Source organism: Dendrobates tinctorius, unplaced genomic scaffold (assembly GCF_039654945.1).
Source record: "Dendrobates tinctorius isolate UK_male_01 unplaced genomic scaffold, ASM3965494v1 ptg000143l, whole genome shotgun sequence".
NCBI classification, from domain to species: Eukaryota; Metazoa; Chordata; class Amphibia; order Anura; family Dendrobatidae; genus Dendrobates; species Dendrobates tinctorius.
The window spans coordinates 42,971,064-42,990,855 of NW_027361810.1; the positions used below are offsets into that span (position 1 = coordinate 42,971,064).

Sequence of the window (19,792 nt, forward strand, 5' to 3'; positions counted from 1 at the left end):
CTGCTCCCGCCTCAGTCTTAGCCTGGTCCTCCATCTTCTCGTAGTGATGGAAGCCGCCGCTGCTGCCACTGTGGAAATACACATCCATAAGCTATGACGGGCCTCCTGGCTCTCTGCGCCTGGACCCTCTGGAGTAGAGCCTGCGTACTACTGTACTGCTGCCGACCTGCTCCTCCGGACGCCTGCCCACCTCACTGGTGGGCCTATACCGCTGCTGTGTGTGGTACTGACCGGTCGCTGTCAGAGGCCTTAGTAGCGCCGTGACCGGACGTGACGCGTCCCAGCCGATGACGCGACCGGAAGTGATGCGTCCCGGCCGATGACGCGACCGGAAGTGACGCGTCCCGGCCGATGACGCGACCGGAAGTGACGCGCTCCCCGACCTGCGCCGCACGCCCTGCGACGCGCGCCCCGGGCTACGCGTCCTCCTCCGGTGGGGCGGCTTCCCCCGGTCCGTGATGCGCGAATGTTACCTCCGGTCCGCCTCTCCTCCGGCACGAACTCTCCGGGTCAGGCGGGGAAGGCCCTGTAGCTGCCGGTGGACCGCTTGTGGGCTTGAAAGACTCCCCAGAGGCGGCTGCAGTGGTGGCGTCCAGGGTCGAGAGCCCCCGTCAGGAGGAAGCGACCCGGCATCCGGGAGCGGCGCTACACCGGAGTAGCTGAGGGACCCTCTGTCGGGAGTCAGCTGCAGATATCTCCCGGTAGGAAGGGAAAAGGCTGTGCCCCCCGATCCTGACCATCTGCAAGGAACTGTCGGATACTCTCGTTGTTCCTATCCGCAGTGGGACAGGAAAAACACTGAGGGATGGTAGGGGGAGGATCCTTTTAAACTCTTGTGGTTTCCTGTCCCACTAAGGATGAAAAGGACGGCCTCAAGGGTGCTGTCAGGTGGTGACCTGGAAAATGTAAGCAGTTCTTCTTTGTTTGATGGCTTGTGACTATCCATCATCCTCTTGATTACATTCCAGAGGCTTTCAATGGGGTTCAGGTCTGGAGAATGGGCTGCCCATGACAGGGTTTTGATGTGGTGGTCTCTTAATTTTAACCAAAGCTGTGTATATTCTATTATCTAAGGACATTAAGGTGTCCGGAGAAGCGTGCACTGCTCTAAGGTATTTTGTGCTGTTCCTATTTTTTACACACACACACACACACACACACACACACACACATATACATACACACATACACACAGTGAAGAACATGTTGGCATCCTTGAAATTGTTCCAGAAAATTATTTTTTTCCCAAAAAAATTATTGCAGTAACACATGTTTTGTTATACACATGTCTATTTCCTTTGTGTGTATTGGAACACAAAAAGAGGCAAAATGGCAGATTATACATAAATTCACTCAAAACCCTCAAAAATGGACTGAACAAAATAGTTGGCACCTTTCCAAAATTATGAGGAAACAACTTTGTTTGAAGCCTGTGATGCTCGTTCAAACTCATCTGTGGTAAGTAATAGGTGTGGGCAATATGAAAACCACACCTAAGACAAGATAAAGGGAGAAGATAACTCAATTTCCGCATATTGTGTCTGCCATAGTAAGCATGGAGAACAAAAAGAGAAGGGAATTGTCCAAGGACTTGAGAACTAAATCTGTTGAAACATATCAAGAATCACAATGTTACAAATCCATCTCCAGATATCTTGATGTTCCTTCTTCGTCCACATTGCGCAACATAATCAAGAAGTATACAACCCATGGCACTGAAGCTAATATCCCTAGACGTGGAAGGCACAGATAATGATGAAAGAATGCAACCGATAGTGGATAAGCAGCCCCAATCAAGCTCCAAAGAAATTCAAGCTATTCTGCAGGCTCAGTGTGCATCAGTGTCAGAGCAAACTATCCGTCAAAATTTGAATGACATGAAAAGCTATGGCAGGAGACCAAAGAGGACTCCACTGCTGACACAGAGACATAAAAAGCTAGACTGCAATTGGTAAAAATGTATGAGAGTAAGCCAAAATCCTTCTGGGAAGTCATCTTGTGGACAGATGAGACCAAGATGGAGCTTTTGTGTAAAGCACATCATTCTACTGTTTACTGAAAACCGAACAAGGCCTACAAAGAAAAGAACACAGTACCTACAGTCAAATATGATGGAGGCTCTAAGATGTTTTGGGGTTGTCGCCTTACAGTTCCAGCAAAGTTGATGGGCTTTATAGAAATCTCCTGCCCTCTGTGCTTTTATTTTACTCAGTGTAACCTGACCTGTAGAGCGCGTTTCAAATCTGCAAAATATCAATTTAACTTGTAGGTTCGCTGGGTTTTCTGTGAAAACAAAACTGATTGCTGCTGGAACAGTTTGGAATATCATTGAATTCAATGTGAACGGATCAGATTTAAAGTTTGAAACTGATGCAGTTTTTTTTGTTTCCTGATTCGGTTTCAAACGGACGATTACTGGACATTAGTGATGAGCGAACGTGCTTGGAGAAGGTGTTATCAGAGCATGCTCGTGTGCTAACAGAGTGTCTTCTGCATGCCCAAAAAATATGTTCCGAGACCCAGCGGCTGCATGTCTTGTGGCTGTTCGACAGCCAAAACACATGCAGGGATTGTCTGTTTGTTAAGCAATCCCTGCATGTGTTGTGGCCGTCGAACAGTCGCGGGGACTCAAGCATATTTTTTGAGCACACCTAAGACACACTGTTAGCACCCGAGGATGCTCGGATAACACCTTCTCCAACCACGTTCGCTCATCACTATTAGGGATTGCATTTATAATAAAAACATGACCTTCCAGGGGTGTTTTTTTTGGCCTGGAAGCAAGCGCATCTCTTCAATGAAAAAAATAAATATAGAAGAAACTAGAATGAAATATCGGAACCTTTATCTCGGATGGTGAAATTCACACGGACGTGTGAATTCAGCCTTAGAGCAGAACTGCTGACCCACAAGTAATGCGCACCATCATCATTTAATCTTTGATCCAATGAGCTTTTCCTGGCATATATTATCTGATTACATGTAGAGCGGCCATGGATGAAGTTTGCATACAAACAACTCTATGTACACATTCCCTATCTTTGACACAAGGTCTACGAGGCGGCCGTCTCTCCGCAGTACAACCAGTTTTGAGTGGAATTATCTTCTCGTGTGATCAGGGCACAAACTTTTTTTTGTTTTAGTTCAAGGCTCAGAGTATTGTAGTACATGAAAGAGCTGCAGACCTCACAATTATAAAACATGGAGCAAGCATTAAGGCCCCATCTCACATAACAAGATCGTTAGCGAGATCGCTGAAACGTCACAGATTGTTAGAGTGTCCAGCTCCCCGGGTTTCCCCCTTACCACCGCCGGGCCCGCCGCCTACCGCGACGCTGCTCCTGCATTGTCTCTGTCTTCTGCCCGTGCTCCCCTATGAGTGTCTGCACAGGCTCCCCGGCGCGCTTCCTCCCCTGCTACCGGCCACGTGCCCCCGCTGTCCGCACATGCCCACTAGGGCCGGACCGCGCGCACTCCCCCTATGTCCTCCAGTGACCTGACCCGGTTGTGCTGCCTGTCCAATGATGGACAGGCGCCGGGTATTTCAGGCCGCCCTCCTTTTGTGGAGGCGCCTGAATATCGTGTCTAACCTGCCACATTTTTGGCCACCTGGCTCCGCACCGCAAGGAACTTAAACCCGTCATTTCCGTCCTCTCTTCCAGGACTTGTACCTGCTCCGTGTATCCCCGGATCCTGCCTCCATCTTCACCTCCACTCGCTCCCGTCCTGCCTCCATTGCCTCTGGCTCTCTCCTCTGTCAGCTACCAGTTCTAACCTGCTCTCCCCACTGCTCCGCTACCTCACCTTCTGCCTACCCTCTGTCTTGTTGCCTCCTTGGTGCTTCCGGTCCCTACATTCTCCTCTTCTGCTCCTTTAGTCTTCCCTCCATGGTTTTCCTGCCTCCTTCCTGAGCAGACTCCTGGCATCTGTGGTTCTTGAGGTTCCCGAGCCTGCTCCAAAACGATCCCTTTATAGGGGTTGGTCAAACCTGGTGCGCTCGCTCGGGGAAGGTTCGGAACTACGGACCAGTGGGTCCACTCTCGATACCAGACGCCTCAGGGGTAACAGATTTTGTGACGCAACAGCGACCTCGCCAGCGATCTCACTACGTGTGACACAAAGCGGCGACCGCCCCCCCCCCCACAGGGACGCAGGCGGGAGTCGTCAGAACAGCTGCTGTGTGACAAGGTCCCAGCGACCGCCGAGGTTGTAAAATGGATTGCCGTATCGTTGCTGCGTCGTTGAGTAGATCTGCCTGTTTGACAGCTTACTAGCGATCATGTAGCGACGTACCAGCGATCCTTACCAGGTCGTATCATTGTCGGGATCGCTGGAGCGTCGCTATGTGTAACGGGACCCTTAGACTGCAATGCTAATTTGTAAAAAAAAAAAAAACAAGTTAACAGATACATCTATATAGACTCGCTGCTGGGGCAGCATCTCATGCATACCCATAGAAGCACAGTCGGCACATATAGTTGGGTGGCTAAGTGCACACTGACTTTTTCTTTGTATGTGGATCAGTTTCAAAAAAGCTTTACGGCTCTTACTATTCAATTCTATTTTAAAATCACTATGCTCTTTAGTTTTTTCTTGCCATTTTCAAAAATGCGTGGTAAAAAAAAAAAAAAGTGCATGTTACATCTTCGATGTGGACTTTAATGGAACCCACCTGCAAATCTCAGCCTTGTCAAATCAAAGACTGCAAAAAAAAACTCCTCCTACAAAACTCTTAAAAAAAACCTCTCCAAAGAAGGAGCATTCCAGAAGCAGTTTCCACTAGAAAACTCATTTTTGACCGCTCAGTGTGCAAACATACCCCAATAAATACTTAGATTTTTTATTTCATTTAAAAAAACGGGGGAGGTGAAGAACTGACCGACACCATGAACAGTGCCCCAGTGACATCAACCAAAAAGCTTGAAGCCTAAAGTATATGCAATCCTAAAAAAAATCTCTGCATGTAAATAGCCAGATGAGATGAACTCCCCGATTTGGATAAAATCTGCAACTATAAACCCATTTTAACATAAATAACCAAATCTTTTAGGAAAGCGCTGGCCTGGGAATAAAAAAAAAAAAAATCACTGCATGCCCGAGTTTGATCCTATATTTGGATCGCACTCGACCATGCAAATTATTATTTATTATTAAAGCGCCATTTATTCCATGGCGCTTTACATGTGAGGAGGGGTGTACATAATAAATACAAATACAGTAATCTTAAACAATACAAGTCACGACTGGTCCAGGCGGAGAGAGGACCCTGCCCGCAAGGGCTCACAATCTACAAGGGATGGGTGAGGATACAGAAGGTGAGGGTAGAGCTGGTCGTGCAGCGGTTTGGTGGATCAGTTGTTACTGCAGGTTGTAGGCTTGTCGGAAGAGGTGGGTCTTCAGGTTCTTTTTGAAGGTTTCCACGGTAGGCGAGAGTCTGATATGTTGGGGTAGAGAGTTCCAGAGTAGGGGGGATGCGCGGGAGAAATCTTGTATGCGATTGTGGGAAGAAGAGGTAAGAGGGGAGTAGAGGAGGTAAGAGGGGAGTAGAGAAGGAGATTTTGTGAGGATCGGAGGTTGCGTCCAGGTAAGTACCGGGAGACGAGGTCACAGATGTACAGTCATGGCCAAAAGTATTGACACCCCTGCAATTCTGTCAGATAATACTCAGTTTCTTCCTGAAAATGATTGCAAACACAAATTCTTTGGTATTATTATCTTCATTTAATTTGTCTTAAATGAAAAAACACAAAAAGAATTGTCCTAAAGCCAAATTGGATATAATTCCACACCAAACTTAAAAAAGAGGGTGGACAAAAGTATTGGCACTGTTCGAAAAATCATGTGATGCTTCTCTAATTTGTGTAATTAACAGCACCTGTAACTTACCTGTGGCACCAAACAGGTGTTGGAAATAACTAAATCACACTTGCAGCCAGTTAACATGGATTAAAGTTGACTCAACCTCTGTCCTGTGTCCTTGTGTGTACCACATTGAGCATGGAGAAAAGAAAGAAGACCAAAGAACTGTCTGAGGACTTGAGAAACCAAATTGTGAGGAAGCATGAGCAATCTCAAGGCTACAAGTCCATCTCCAAAGACCTGAATGTTCCTGTGTCTACCGTGCGCAGTGTCATCAAGAAGTTTAAAGCCCATGGCACTGTGGCTAACCTCCCTAGATGTGGCCGGAAAAGAAAAATTGACAAGAGATTTCAACGCAAGATTGTGCGGATGTTGGATAAAGAACCTCCACTAACATGCAAACAAGTTCAAGCTGCCCTGCAGTCCGAGGGTACAACGGTGTCAACCCGTAATATCCGTCGGCATCTGAATGAAAAGGGACTGTATGGTAGGAGACCCAGGAAGACTCCACTTCTTACCCCGAGACATAAAAAAGCCAGGCTGGAGTTTGCCAAAACTTACCTGAAAAAAGCCTAAAACATTTTGGAAGAATGTTCTCTGGTCAGATGAGACAAAAGTAGAGCTTTTAGGGCAAAAGCATCAACATAGAGTTTACAGGAGAAAAAAGAGGCATTCAAAGAAAAGTACACGGTCCCTACAGTCAAACATGGCGGAGGTTCCCTGATGTTTTGGGGTTGCTTTGCTGCCTCTGGCACTGGACTGCTTGACCGTGTGCATGGCATTATGAAGTCAGAAGACTACCAACGAATTTTGCAGCGTAATTTAGAGCCCAGTGTGAGAAAGCTGGGTCTACCTCAGAGGTCATGGGTCTTCCAGCAGGACAATAACCCAAAACACACTTCAAAAAGCACTAGAAAATGGTTTGAGAGGAAGCACTGGAGACTTCTAAGGTGGCCAGCAATGAGTCCAGACCTGAATCCCATAGAACACCTGTGGAGAGATCTAAAAATGGCAGTTTGGAGAAGGCACCCTTCAAATATCAGGGACCTGGAGCAGTTTGCCAAAGAAGAATGGTCTAAAATTCCAGCAGAGCATTGTAAGAAACTCATTGATGGTTACCGGAAGAGGTTGGTCGCAGTTATTTTGGCTAAAGGTTGTGCAATCAAGTATTAGGCTGAGGGTGCCAATACTTTTGTCCGGCCCATTTTTGGAGTTTTGTGTGAAATGATCAATGTTTTGCTTTTTGCTTCATTCTATTTTGTGTTTTTTCATTTAAGACAAATTAAATGAAGATAATAATACCAAAGAATTTGTGTTTGCAATCATTTTCAGGAAGAAACTGAATATTATCTGACAGAATTGCAGGGGTGTCAATACTTTTGGCCATGACTATATGGAGGACTCAGGTTCTGGATGACTTTGTATGTCATGGTTAGGGTTTTGAACTGGAGTCTTTGGGTAATGGGGAGCCAGTGCAGGGATTGACAGAGGGGAGAGGCCAGGGAATAGCGGGGGGACAGGTGGATTAGTCGGCAGCAGAGTTTAGAATAGATTGGAGGGGTGCGAGAGTGTTAGAGGGGAGGCCACAGAGCAGGAGGTTGCAGTAGTCAAGGCGGAAGATGATGAGGGCATGGACTAGGGTTTTTGCAAATTCTTGGCTGAGGAATGTACGGATCCGTGAAATGTTTTTGAGTTGAAGTCGGCAGAAAGTGGAAAGGGCTTGGATATGTGGTTTGAAAGAGAGATTAGTGTCAAGGATAACCCCGAGGCAACGAGCTTGTGAGACTGGAGAGAGTGGGCAGCCGTTTACTTTAATGGATAGGTCCGTGGGGGAGGGTTGCGTGAGATGGGGGAAATATGATGAATTCTGTTTTGTCCATATTAAGTTTTAGAAATATAGCAGAGAAGGATGAAATAGCCGACAGACATTGAGGGATTCTGTTTAGTAGGGAGGTGATATCTGGTCCAGAGATGTGTCATCAGCATAGAGGTGATACTGAAATCGTTGAGTGCGTGGAAATCATGGTCATCCGAGGGCAGTCTGATTTCCACGGACTGACAAAATGGAGAGGCTGGAGAAATGTTTTCCTCCATCTTCTCGTCCGAGAGAATAGGATTACACTTTGATTACCATAATGAATCCGATTCTTTCAGATGAGAGAATACACGCTTGTGTGACTCTAGCTTCATGTGAACTCCCGAACACGCATGTCTAAATGTTTTTTTTGTTTTTTTACAAGATCTTCTAACGCAACTTGCAAACATACATAGCCTGTTTGCTGTTTTTTTTATATTCTGCAGGCAAAACCTGCTCTCTTGGCAGTAAAGCTGCTGCTTGAAAAAAGCAGGTTTTGCTGCGTCTTTGCTGCATTTGTCTCTTGTGCATGCTGCAAATGTTTAGCGGCCCACAAAAAATCATGATGCAACTTCCTTAAGGATTTTGCAGCAAAACCTGACACTTGCATTTTTTTGGCTGCGTTTTTGCCAGGGCTGTGGAGTCGGAGTCGTGGAGTCGGAGTCGGTGCTCATTTTGGTGGAGTCGGAGTTGGAGTCGGTATAAAATGGACCGACTCCGACTCCTAAAATATATAATAAATTGGGTACAGTAATTCAATGCAGGATGTGCTGAATATTTTTTCATAGGAGTTTGGGAAAGTTATGAAATGTCCTATAAATGGCTGTTCTATTCCTGATCTAAGGCTACATTCACACACAGCGTTTTTCCTGTGTTTTTTGAGGATACGTTTTTCAGCTGCAAAAGCTGATCATCTTTTTAAAAAACTGCATCACCTGAAAGGTTTTTGAGCTCAGATAATGTTTTCAATAGCAAAAGCAGATTAGAAATCTGCTCTATCCATTTATCCATATCTGTCTATCCATATCGTATCTGTACCAAAAAGAATGAAAACCGGGTAGTACACCAATATATATTCTGTTCTATCTAAATATCTTGATTATTGGATCATAAAAATGATTAAATGTCTGAGGTTCACATTGTACTACAATAAATTTTTCATTTAAATATAAGCAATATGTGTGGGAGTCGGAGTCGGAGTCGTGGAGTCGGAGTCGGTGTAAGGGAAATTGAGGAGTCAGAGTCGGAGTCGCAGGTTTGGCTTACCGACTCCACAGCCCTGGTTTTTGCACTTGCTCACTGTTTTCTATGGGTGAAAAAAACGTTAAAAAAAAAAAAGCTTAAAGTGACATGCTGCAGTTTGTAAAAACGCAGCAGTTTTCCAAATCAGCCAGGAAAACAAAAACTGTTTGCAGAAAATTGCATAGCTTTTGCTGGTACTGTAAGGGTATGTGCACACAGTGCGGATTTGCCTGCGGATCCGCAAGTCATTTACAGTACAATGTTAATCTATGGAAATTAAAAACCGCTGTGCACATGCTGCGGAAAAATCTGAGCAGAAACGCTGCGGGTTCAATTACGCAGCATGTCAATTCATTGTGCGGATCGGCAGCGTTTCTGCACCCATTGACTTGCATTGAGTAGGGCACTTCCGCAGCAAAACTGCAGGTCCAAAAAAGATCTACGGTGATTGTGTGCGTGTATGGTGTGTGGGCGGTGACTGTGTGTGCGTGTATAGCCTATGAGTGGGGGGGTTCTGCGGGGCTGTATGGGGTCTTGCCAGGGTCATCGGGCTGTGCCGGGGCTGTGTGGGTGCTGTGCGGGGGTCATCGGGCTGTTCCGGAATTGTGCGGGTGTCATCGGGCTGTGCAGGGGTCAGCGCCGGACTGGCCTTCTGGCAAATGCCAGAAGGGCCTGTCTGGTCGTGGGCCGCCTTGTCTGCTTGGTTGTTAACAGAATCTGTGTTCTCAAGACACCCATACTGTTAAAGATGTGACAGAGCACAAAGTTGCTGACTCCATCGCTTACCCCAGCAGGTCACAGGTATCATTAGACATATTGGTGTTGTAGTAAATCTACCTTTTCTCCATCCAGGGTAATATTAGTAATATATCCCATCTGGTTCTTGGATGGGGAAAACATGGGCTTGTGTGATTTCAAATGCCAGGGCTGAATTTCATCCCCAGTCCGTACCTGGCGGGGGTCATCGGGGCTGTGTGTGTGTGTGTATGCAGGCATCGTCCGATGGGACTACAAGTCCCATCGGGCTGTGCCTGCTACTCTGTCAGTGAGTGACACATTAGCCAATGATAGGACAGTAGTAGTCCCATCATCCAGCTAATGTGTTGAATGTAAAAAAAAAAAGAACATACAACACATAACAGAGTACATACTCACCAATCACCTAATTCCCCGAAGCCATCAATTACCTGTAATAAAAATAAAATAAACCAACCTATATTTACCTTTCAGCCGTAGTCCAATTAATAACGAGTGTCCCACGACGATCTCCCGTGGAGAGCTGCCACATCAGCTCATGTGACCACTCTCCTCGGGCTCCAACAATTAAATGACAGGCGGAGGAAAAGAGATCCCGTAACCCTAACCCTAATTCTCACGCAGCATTGCTATAAAGTGAGACTCTGAACTCAGGTAACCTCAGTGATGTACTGCAGGAGGTATTGTCTCCTATCAGTTTATCACTGGGAGGCCATATAGAGCGGTCACATCACCTGATGTCACTGTTCTATAGGGGAGAGCGTCGTGGGACACTCGTTATTAATTGGACTGCGTCGGACAGGGAGTATACGGTTGGTTTATTTTTTTACTTTTTATTACAGGAGACCGAGGGCGTCGCTTGGATCTGAGAGTACAATAAAAATATGAAAACCGTGTTGTTTTATTTCATTAAAAGACTTTATTCTTATGTGGGTTTTTTTTAACCCTTTCAAAAGATTAATAATGGATAGGTGTCTTATTGACGCCTCTCCATTATTAACTGGGCTTAATGTCACCTTACAATAGCAAGGTGACATTAACCCCTTACTACCCCATATCACACCACTACACGGGAGTGGGAAGACAGGGGCCAAGTGCCGGAATTGGCGCATATTATAAATGCGCCATTTCTGGGGCGGCTTCGGGCTGGTATTTGTAGCCGGGGGGGGGGAATATCCATTCCATATCTATCCCATATCTATCTCATATCTATCTCCATCTATCTATCCCATATCTCTATCTATCTATCCCATATCTATCCATCTGTCTATCTCTGTGTGTAATGGAGTGTGGGTTGGACAATTGTAAAAGAGGAGGTTGGACAGAAATGACATCACAAATCTTTTTTTTTTTTTTTGTGTTAAATAACATATCTTTATTTAGCTTACAAAAACGCATACAAATCCGCAGGCAAAACCGCACTGAAATACTGCATCAAATCCGCAGCAAAACCGCATAAAAAACGCACCTGCGTTTTCTATCAAGAGCTGCGGTTTTTGTGTGGAAAAATCCGCGGCAGCATCCGCACTGTGTGCACATACCCTAAAACACAGCAAAAACGCAACGTATGAACATAGCCTTGTGCTGTAACTCAGACCCAACTCTCATATCTTTTTTTCTTTCCGCAGACCTTAAGCATCTTAGGCTGTGCGCACACATTGCGGATTCTGCTGCGGATCCGCAGCGGATTTGGCCCTGCGGATCCGCAGCAGTTCCTGCTGCGTTTTACAGTACCATTTAAGTCTATGGAAAATGAAAACCGCAGTGCATATGCTGCGGATTTTTCCGCGGTTTTAAATCCGCAGCATGTCACTTCTTTGTGCGGAATCCGCAGCGGTTTGCCACCTGCTCCATTACAGGTGTCAAACAGCAAGGGAAAACCGCAGGCTTATTCACACTAAATCTGCAGGTAAAATGCAGGTCATTTGACCTGCAGATTTACCTGCGGAGTTAGCCAAATCTGCGCTGACGTGGGCACCATGTTGCATTTTGGTGTGCTCGGCGCACCATCAAAAGGGCGCAGCGCACGCAAAATCCTACTAGCGCATGGTCTGCGCACCCTATGCTAAAGATAGGGTGTGCAGATAGCATGCAGCGATGTGCGATACTAGGCGGAAATGGCCGGAGGGGGCGGGGCTTAGCGGCGCCGTGCGCTGCTGGCAAAGACGCTAGTCTGAAACTAGCCTAAGTGGAAAAATGGTGCAGAAAATCTGCAATATCAAGAACTCACCAAATACTATTTTATTAATGACAACTGATATATTGTATGATGAAAATTAGACATATGAGTGAACCCTTAGGCTGTGTGCCCACGTAGCGATTTTTAAGCGTTTTTGCCGCGATTTTCGGCGTGAAAACGTTTAAAAATCGTGTACAGAACGCCCCCCCATGCATTCCTATGGCATTCCGCACATGCTGTGCTAATGCTGCGCTTTTTTCCACGGCGGAATCGCATCGCGGAAAAAAATCGCAGCATGCTCATTCTTTTGTGCGGAATCGCAAAGAATTGCCGCGATTCCGCACCCAAAGGAATGCATGAGAATCGCTGACTTCCCGCATGTGGCTATGTCCACCATGCGGGAAGTTAAGAGTCTCATGTGCGGTTGGTACCCACGGTGTGGAGGAGAGGAGACTGTCCTCCAGGCCCTGGGTACCATACCCCTGTAAAAAAAAGAAAATAAAAAATCGGGGTAGATTTACCTTCCGATGTCCCGCGCTGCATTCCCGGCCTCAGCGTTCCCAGTAATGCCTTGCGGCAAGGCCCTGTAATGATGTGGTCTCGCGAGATCGCTATAGCAACGCGAGACCAACGTCATCACAGGTCTCGCAAGGCATTACTGGGAACGTTGTGGCCCGGGAATGCAGCGCGGGACGCCGGAAGGTAAATATACCCCGATTTTTTTTATTTTTTTTAGCATTTTAACATCCTGTCTTTTACTATTGATGCCGCATAGGCGGCCTCAATAGTAAAAACCTGGTCACACTTGTCAAACACTATGTTTGACGAGTGTGACCAACCTGTCAATCACTTTCCAAGCGATGCTTCAAATCACTTGGAAAGTGCTTGAATATCGCACGCGAAAATCGCGGTGAAATCGCGCGGAAAAAAACGCACGATTTCTGTGAAGGAGTCCGGTTTTTAGTGAGCGTTTTAAAACGCTACGTGGGCACATAGCCTTAGGGTGGAACGACAGAGTCTGGCAGCCTACACTCCGCTCACCGGCAGTGGCCAATGGCCGCACAGTTTTTAACAAAATAATGTGGTTTTTAGTCACTGCCGACGGGTAGAATTGGGGACATGAAGCCAAATGCCCTGTGTCGTCTCACCCGAAGAGGATATTGTGGCCTCTTGTAGTTCTATGAGTAAATGTCTTCACATAGTTAAGCCCCCGTTACACACTGCGATATCGCTAGCAATATCGCTGTAAAGTCACCGATTTTGTGACGTTAGGCTGAGTTCACACGTGGCGTTTTTTTCACGTTTCCGCGAAAACGCGAAAAATAAGCATCCCATGCATTCCTATGGGATTCCGCAATGCTGTACTAATGCTGCGGTTTTTACCGCGGCGGAATCGCTTCGCGGTAAAAACCGCAGCATGCTCATTAATTTGCGGAATCGCGGCGATCCCGCACCCATAGGAATGCATTGTTCCGCTTACTTCCCGCATGTGGCTGTGCACACCATGCGGAAAGTAAGCAGAACATTTGCGGATGGTACCCACGGTCCGGAGGAGAGGAGACTGTCCTCCGGGCTTTGGGTACCATATCCCTGTAAAAAATAGAATTTAAAAATAAAAAATATTGTTATTCTCACCCTCCGACGTCCCGTGCAGTCTTCCCGCCTCTCTCCACGCTCTCGTTCCCAGTAGTCCTTTGCGAAAATGCCCGCGATGGCGTCCGTTCTCGCGGGATCGCGAAGTCTCGCGGTCATTCGCGCGACGTCATCGCGAATTACCGCGAGACATCGCGATCCCGCGAGAACTGACGTCATCGCGGGCATTTTCGCAAAGGATTACTGGGAACGGATGCGCGGGACGCCGGAGGGTAAGAATAACAACATTTTTTATTTTTTTTTTTACATTCTATCTTTTACTATTGATGCCGCATAGGCGGCCTCAGTAGTAAAAAGTTGGTCACACTTGTCAAACACTATGTTTGACGAGTGTGACCAACCTGTCAATCAGTTCTCCAAGCGATGCTACAGATCGCTTGGAGAACGCTAGCATTTTGCAAGCTAAATACGCTTGCAAAATGCTAGTTTTTCCGCGGGAAAATCGCGGGAATTTAAAATGCGATTTTCCCGCAGACTGGAATTCCGGAATTCTCGCGGTAATTTCCTCGAGAGTTCCGGTACGTGTGCACTTAGCCTTATAGCGATATTGCTAGCGATATCGCTGCATGTGATACTTACCTCCGACCAGCTCCCCCGCTGGTTATCGCTGATCGCGCGAGAAGCTCCTGGATCATTCCTCGTTGTCTGCTTCCTGCGGTGCTTCCTGCTGTGACGATGAGCGACGCGTGGAGCCGGGCGGGAGGACGCAGGATCGCCTAGTGTGACAGGTAAGTAGCGACCCCCGACCCCAGCGATGTCGCTAGTGAGATCTGCCTGTGTGGCAGCTCACTAGCGACCATTTAGCGATGCACCAGCGATCCTGACCGCGTCATATCGCTGGTCGGGATCGCTGGTGAGTCGCTAGGTGTAACGGTACCCTTACTTGCATTTTTAATGCCTTTTTTCAGCAGAAACACACATAAAACATATGTGAGTTTATTACTTGCAGAATTTCCGTACCTGATGCAAGTTTACCGGCTTCAGCTTTTAAAAATAGATGAGAAAAAATGCTGCAAACCTGATGACACACGAGAAAAACATGTAAAAATACACATAAACGTGTGCATGTAACCTGTGCAGCTTAACACGGTGATGGCATTACTGTGGTGAATTGACCCTCCTCTTAAGAGCTCATTCACACTTCCGATTTTCATGTACGAGTGCTTTCTGTGTTTTTCACAGATAGTACTTACTTTTGACACTCTATGGGGACATTCATAGTTTGATCCGAGCGTCAGATCAAAGTCGGCAATGGAAGTCAATGGGTCAGAGAAAAAAAAAAGAAAAAAAATCGGACTGCACTCTGATGACATCCGAGTGCAGTCTGATTTTTATGGAGTTTCAGATAGGAGAAGGTGGATAAACTTTTTGTTTTTTTTAAATTTTTCTATGTACGAATAAAAATGGATGTCACTTCCACCAAACTTCGTTAATCAGTCCGTTTTTCTCAGATGTGTGAATGAGCCCTAACAAGGTGGGATCAGGCTGGCTCACTGGCATATAAGCTGTGCTACGCTAAAGCCTTTCCGACAAGCTTTAGGAGAGCCGTCTTGTGGGCATTTTATAGGGGTCCTAATTTACATGGTAAAAAGCTCTTCCAAAAAATAGTTAACTCGGTAAAATGGCCATGTTGACTCACCGAGTTACCAAAGACCAAAATTCACATTTCAACAGTGCCATAAAACTATAAAATATATTTAGAAATACAAAGTGCAAAAGTAAGATCTCACCTGAGCTCACTGTGCACAGTGCCCACATGCCATTTAACAACTATTTTGGTGCCTAAGTGCTTTCAGAATATTTTGACAATTTTTACAGGATAAGTATGAAGCCATTTTTTAAGCAATTTTGCAGTACAGAACAAAAAAGAAAATTGAAGGCTGGCGTAAGCACAATTATGTAGAGATAATAATACAGCTGCTTCTTTCAAGTGAATAGTGAAATCCATATATTTCTCACCTAAAATAGGTTCGACAAGGACCTTTTGCTTGTAATTAGATGTTCATTAATCTGTGAATCCATACATTGACGTGAAGCTTCGTACATCTTACAGCAAATGACTCCACTGAAATCAAGTTTACAATTTATTACTTTTTATAATGTATCTGTCTCTTTTTATAAATTGTATCTGTTCCATTATCATTTTGCAAAGCTGTAGTTTTGTTACCTTGGTAATCTGGTGTCGGCATTGCAATGTACTCTTTAAAGGCTATGGTTACGTTTAGTTAATAAAATTAGTTTAAAAAAAAAATAAATTTGATTTCAGACCCGCTGATATGAACTTTGCACAGCCTGATCCTTGATTTAGATTTCTTTCTTGCAGGATTTTCTCTCATAGTAATACTGGCTGGATGTGAGCTATGTGTATACAGTATATACAGGAACAAATATCAGCACAGCTTCTATCCTGCACCCAATTTCTCTTCATGTTTTTCCCTCCTTTTCTATAACCTTTTCTACCCTTGGGTCTTTACTGTGGAGAACTCTGTACAACCCATCCTCTACCCTCTTGAATACTAAAAAAAAAAAAAGAAGACTAAACAATGTTGTCAGGAGCGCTGAGTGATTTGTAACATTTTTGTAAAAGAACTAAACTAAATACAGGACTTTACAGGCACCGCAGCAGCAAAATGGTAGACAATTTTCAATGAAGACTATTCAGAATGTTGCCTAATTTTGCATTTAGGAAGCAAATGAACAATAAAACAAAAAGTGTTTCTAAAGGTGACATAGCAGGGACTGTGTCATTCATAGCTTTGGCTTAAAAAAAAAAAAAAAAAGACTGCAGGTTTTACTAGATCCCAGCAGATCCTTATAGCACAGAGACTGTGAGGCAGAAGAGGAAATATTTGTACTTGAAGGAAGTTATCCTTTCTCTATAAAGGAAAATCTTACTAACTTCAAGAATGGCTGTCGAAATTGCTTAAACCCAATTACAATTCAGTTTTAATATTTTTAATGTGGATGGCAGATTTATGTGCAGCAATTTTAATAGTTGTATTCATATTTTGGTTTCTTTATACAAAGAAGGTCAAAAGTATGAGAAAGTCTGCAAATTAGCAAGTCTACTTTTCCTTAAAAGGCTGGTTTTAACTTTTTTCAAGACAATGTTAGAGCTATTCTTTTTCACTCATAATGAAAGGTTTGCCATTCTTATTTCCATAGGTATTACTTTCCAGCGTCACTGTGGTATGTAAATGAGATCTCACAGCAAGTGGTATTATGTATAGGAAAATATACACGTACGTACCTTTTTAACAGTGGTGCTACAGATAATTCTCTGTTCGTTTGTGTTCACAGCCTCGATGGTTGACAACAGTAATTAGGCTCAGAGAGGAGAGGGTGGTAGTCAGTAGGGGGCTTTTTGCTGTGTGTTTTTTAAGTATATACAATATTAGTTTTGTTACAAAATATCATTTTCTCTACCGCCCAGTTTAGTGTACAGACTGTGACTTAAAGGGATTGTCCAGGTTTGTCACTGTATGTTATTACAGACTTGTGAATCCCAGTACGCAATGTAAGGATTCACAGGCGCCGAGAGCAGACAGTCACCTGACGGCAAGTATGCGATATGCATGCTCTCGTACACATTCCAACTAGACATGCATAGCCTTGAAATAGGTGCACACGTCTAGTTGGAATGTGGACAGAAGTACAGTTGTACTCAAAAGTTTACATACCCCTGCAGAATTTTTGCTTTCTTTGCCTTTTTTCAGAGAATATGAATGATAACACCAAAACTTTTTCTCCACTCATGGTTAGTGGTTGGGTGAAGCCATTTATTGTCAAACTACTGAGTTTTCTATTTATAAATCATAATGACAACCCAAAACATCCAAATGACCCTGATGAAAAGTTCACATACCCCATTTCTTAATACCGTGTATTGCCCCCTCTAACATCAATGACAGCTTGATGTCTTTTGTGCTATTTGTGGATGAGGTTCTTTATTTTCTCAGATGATAAAGCTGCCCACTTTTCTTGGCAAAAAGCCTCCAGTTCCTGTAAATTCCTGGGCTGTCTAGCATGAACTGTGCACCTGAGATCTCCACAGAGTGGCTCAGTGATATTGAGGTCAGGAGGCTGAGATGACCACTCCAGAACCTTCACTTTGTTCTGCTGTAGCCAATGACAGGTCGACTTGGCCTTGTGTTTTGGATCGTTGTCATGTTGCAACGTCCAAGTACATCCCATGAGCAGCTTTTGGGCTGATGATTTCAAATTTGCCTCCGGTATTTGCTGATAACATGCTGCATTCATCTTTCCTTCAACTTTGACCAAGTTTCTTGTGCCTTTGTAGCTCACACATACCCAAAACATCAGTGATTCACCTCCATGCTTTACAGTAGGAATGGTTTTCCTTTCATCATAGGCCTTGTTTGACCTCTCTCCAAATGTAATGTTTATGGTTGTGGACAAAAAATTCAATTTTGGTCTCATCAATCATAAATTACCGTATATATTCGTGTATAAGCTGACCCATGTATAAGCCGACCCCCCTAAATTTGCCACAAAAAACTGTGAAAACTTATTGACTCGTGTATAAGCCAAGGGTGGAATCCATAGACTATGCCCCCATATGCTGCTCCATAGTTTATGCCCCCATATACTGCTCCATAGATTATGCCCCCATATGCTTCTCCATAGTTTATGCCCCCCATATGCTGCCCCAGACTATGCCCCCATATACTGCTCCATAGACTATGCCCCCATATGCTGCTCCATAGACTATGCCCCCATATGCTGCCCCATAGAATATGCCCCATATGCTGCTCCATAGAATATGCGCCCATATACTGCTCCATAGACTACGCCCATATACACTGCTCCATAGACTATGCCCCATATGCTGCTCCACAGAATATGCCCCCCATATGCTGCCCCATGGACTATGCCCCCCATATGCTGCCCCATAGACTATGCCCCCCATATGCTGCCCCATAGACTATGCCCCCATATACTGCCCCATAGAATATGCCCCCATATGCTGCCCCATAGACTATGCCCCCCATATGCTGCCCCATAGACTATGCCCCCCATATGCTGCCCCATAGACTATGCCCCCATATACTGCTACATAGATTATGCCCCCATATACTGCTCCATAGACTATGCCCCCATATACTGCTCCATAGACTATGCCCCCATATACTGCTCCATAGACTATGCCCCCATATGCTGCTCCATAGAATATGCCCCCATATGCTGCAAAAAAAAAAAAAAAAGCCATACTCACCTCTCCTGGGTCCATCGCCGCTGTCTGCCGCTTCTTTTGTCAGTGACTGTTCAGCCAGCAGAGGGGCGGCACACACTAATCACGTCACCGCGCCCCCTGCTGCCTAAACGTCACTGACACAGGATGCAGCAGAGACAGCGGTGAGCAGCGATGGACCGGGGGACTGGTGAATATCGCTTTACTCACCCATCCTCCCGCGGTCTCTGCAGCCTCACTCGCTTCTCCACTGTCTCCCTTCCCTTCCTGTCTTCAGCGGTCACGTGGTACCGCTCATTACCACTCATGAATATGCGCATATTCATGAGTGGTAATGAGCGGCACCATGTGACGGCTCAAGACAGGAAGGGAGACAGTGGAGAAGCGAGCGAGGCTGCAGAGACCGCGGCAGGACAGGTAAGTATGATCTCTGACAACCCCGCTCCCCCGCCGACCCCCTGGTATATGACCCGTGTATAAGCTGAGAGGGGGACTTTCAGCCCAAAAAAATGGGCTGAAAATCTCGGCTTATACACTAGTATATACGGTACTTTGTTCCAGAAGTTTTATGCTTGTATTTGCGCTGTTTTGCGTATTGTAGGAGAGATACTTTGTGGCATTTGCGCAGTAATGGCTTTCTACTGGTGACTCGACCATGCAGCCCATTTTTCTTCATGTTCTTCCTTATTGTACAATGTGAAACAGCCACACTGCTAGTTTTCAGAGAGTCCAGTATTTCAGCTGATGTTATGTGTGGGTATTTCTTTGCATCCCAAACAATTTTCCTGGCAGTTGTGGACAAAATTTTTGTTGGTCTACCTGACCGTGGTTTTGTTTTTACAGAGCTCCTGATTTTCCATTAGTTAATCACAGTTTGAATGCTGCTGACTGGCATTATCAGTTCCTTCGATTTCTTTTTGTATCGTTTCCTGTTTTATACAGTTCAACTACCTTTTCCCGTAGATCCGTTGACAATTCTGTTTTTTTTCCCCCATGAGTCACAATCCAGAAACATCAGTGGCTGGATGAAAGATGC

At 45.3% G+C, this 19,792-nt stretch overlaps 1 protein-coding gene across 4 annotated transcripts in view; it reads right to left on the reverse strand.

Moving 5' to 3' along the window:
- The window catches only part of TLK1 (tousled like kinase 1), a 321,524-nt gene that overhangs the window by 96,782 nt on the left and 204,950 nt on the right, over positions 1–19,792 (reverse strand). Inside the window, exon 4 of one of the 4 annotated variants that reach the window (XM_073545858.1) lies at positions 15,504–15,609. The exons of the other annotated variants lie outside the window; for them this stretch is intronic. The gene's annotated coding sequence lies outside the window, so the exon portion shown is untranslated. The remainder of the gene's footprint in view (positions 1–15,503; positions 15,610–19,792) is intronic. 4 annotated transcript variants of the gene reach the window in all.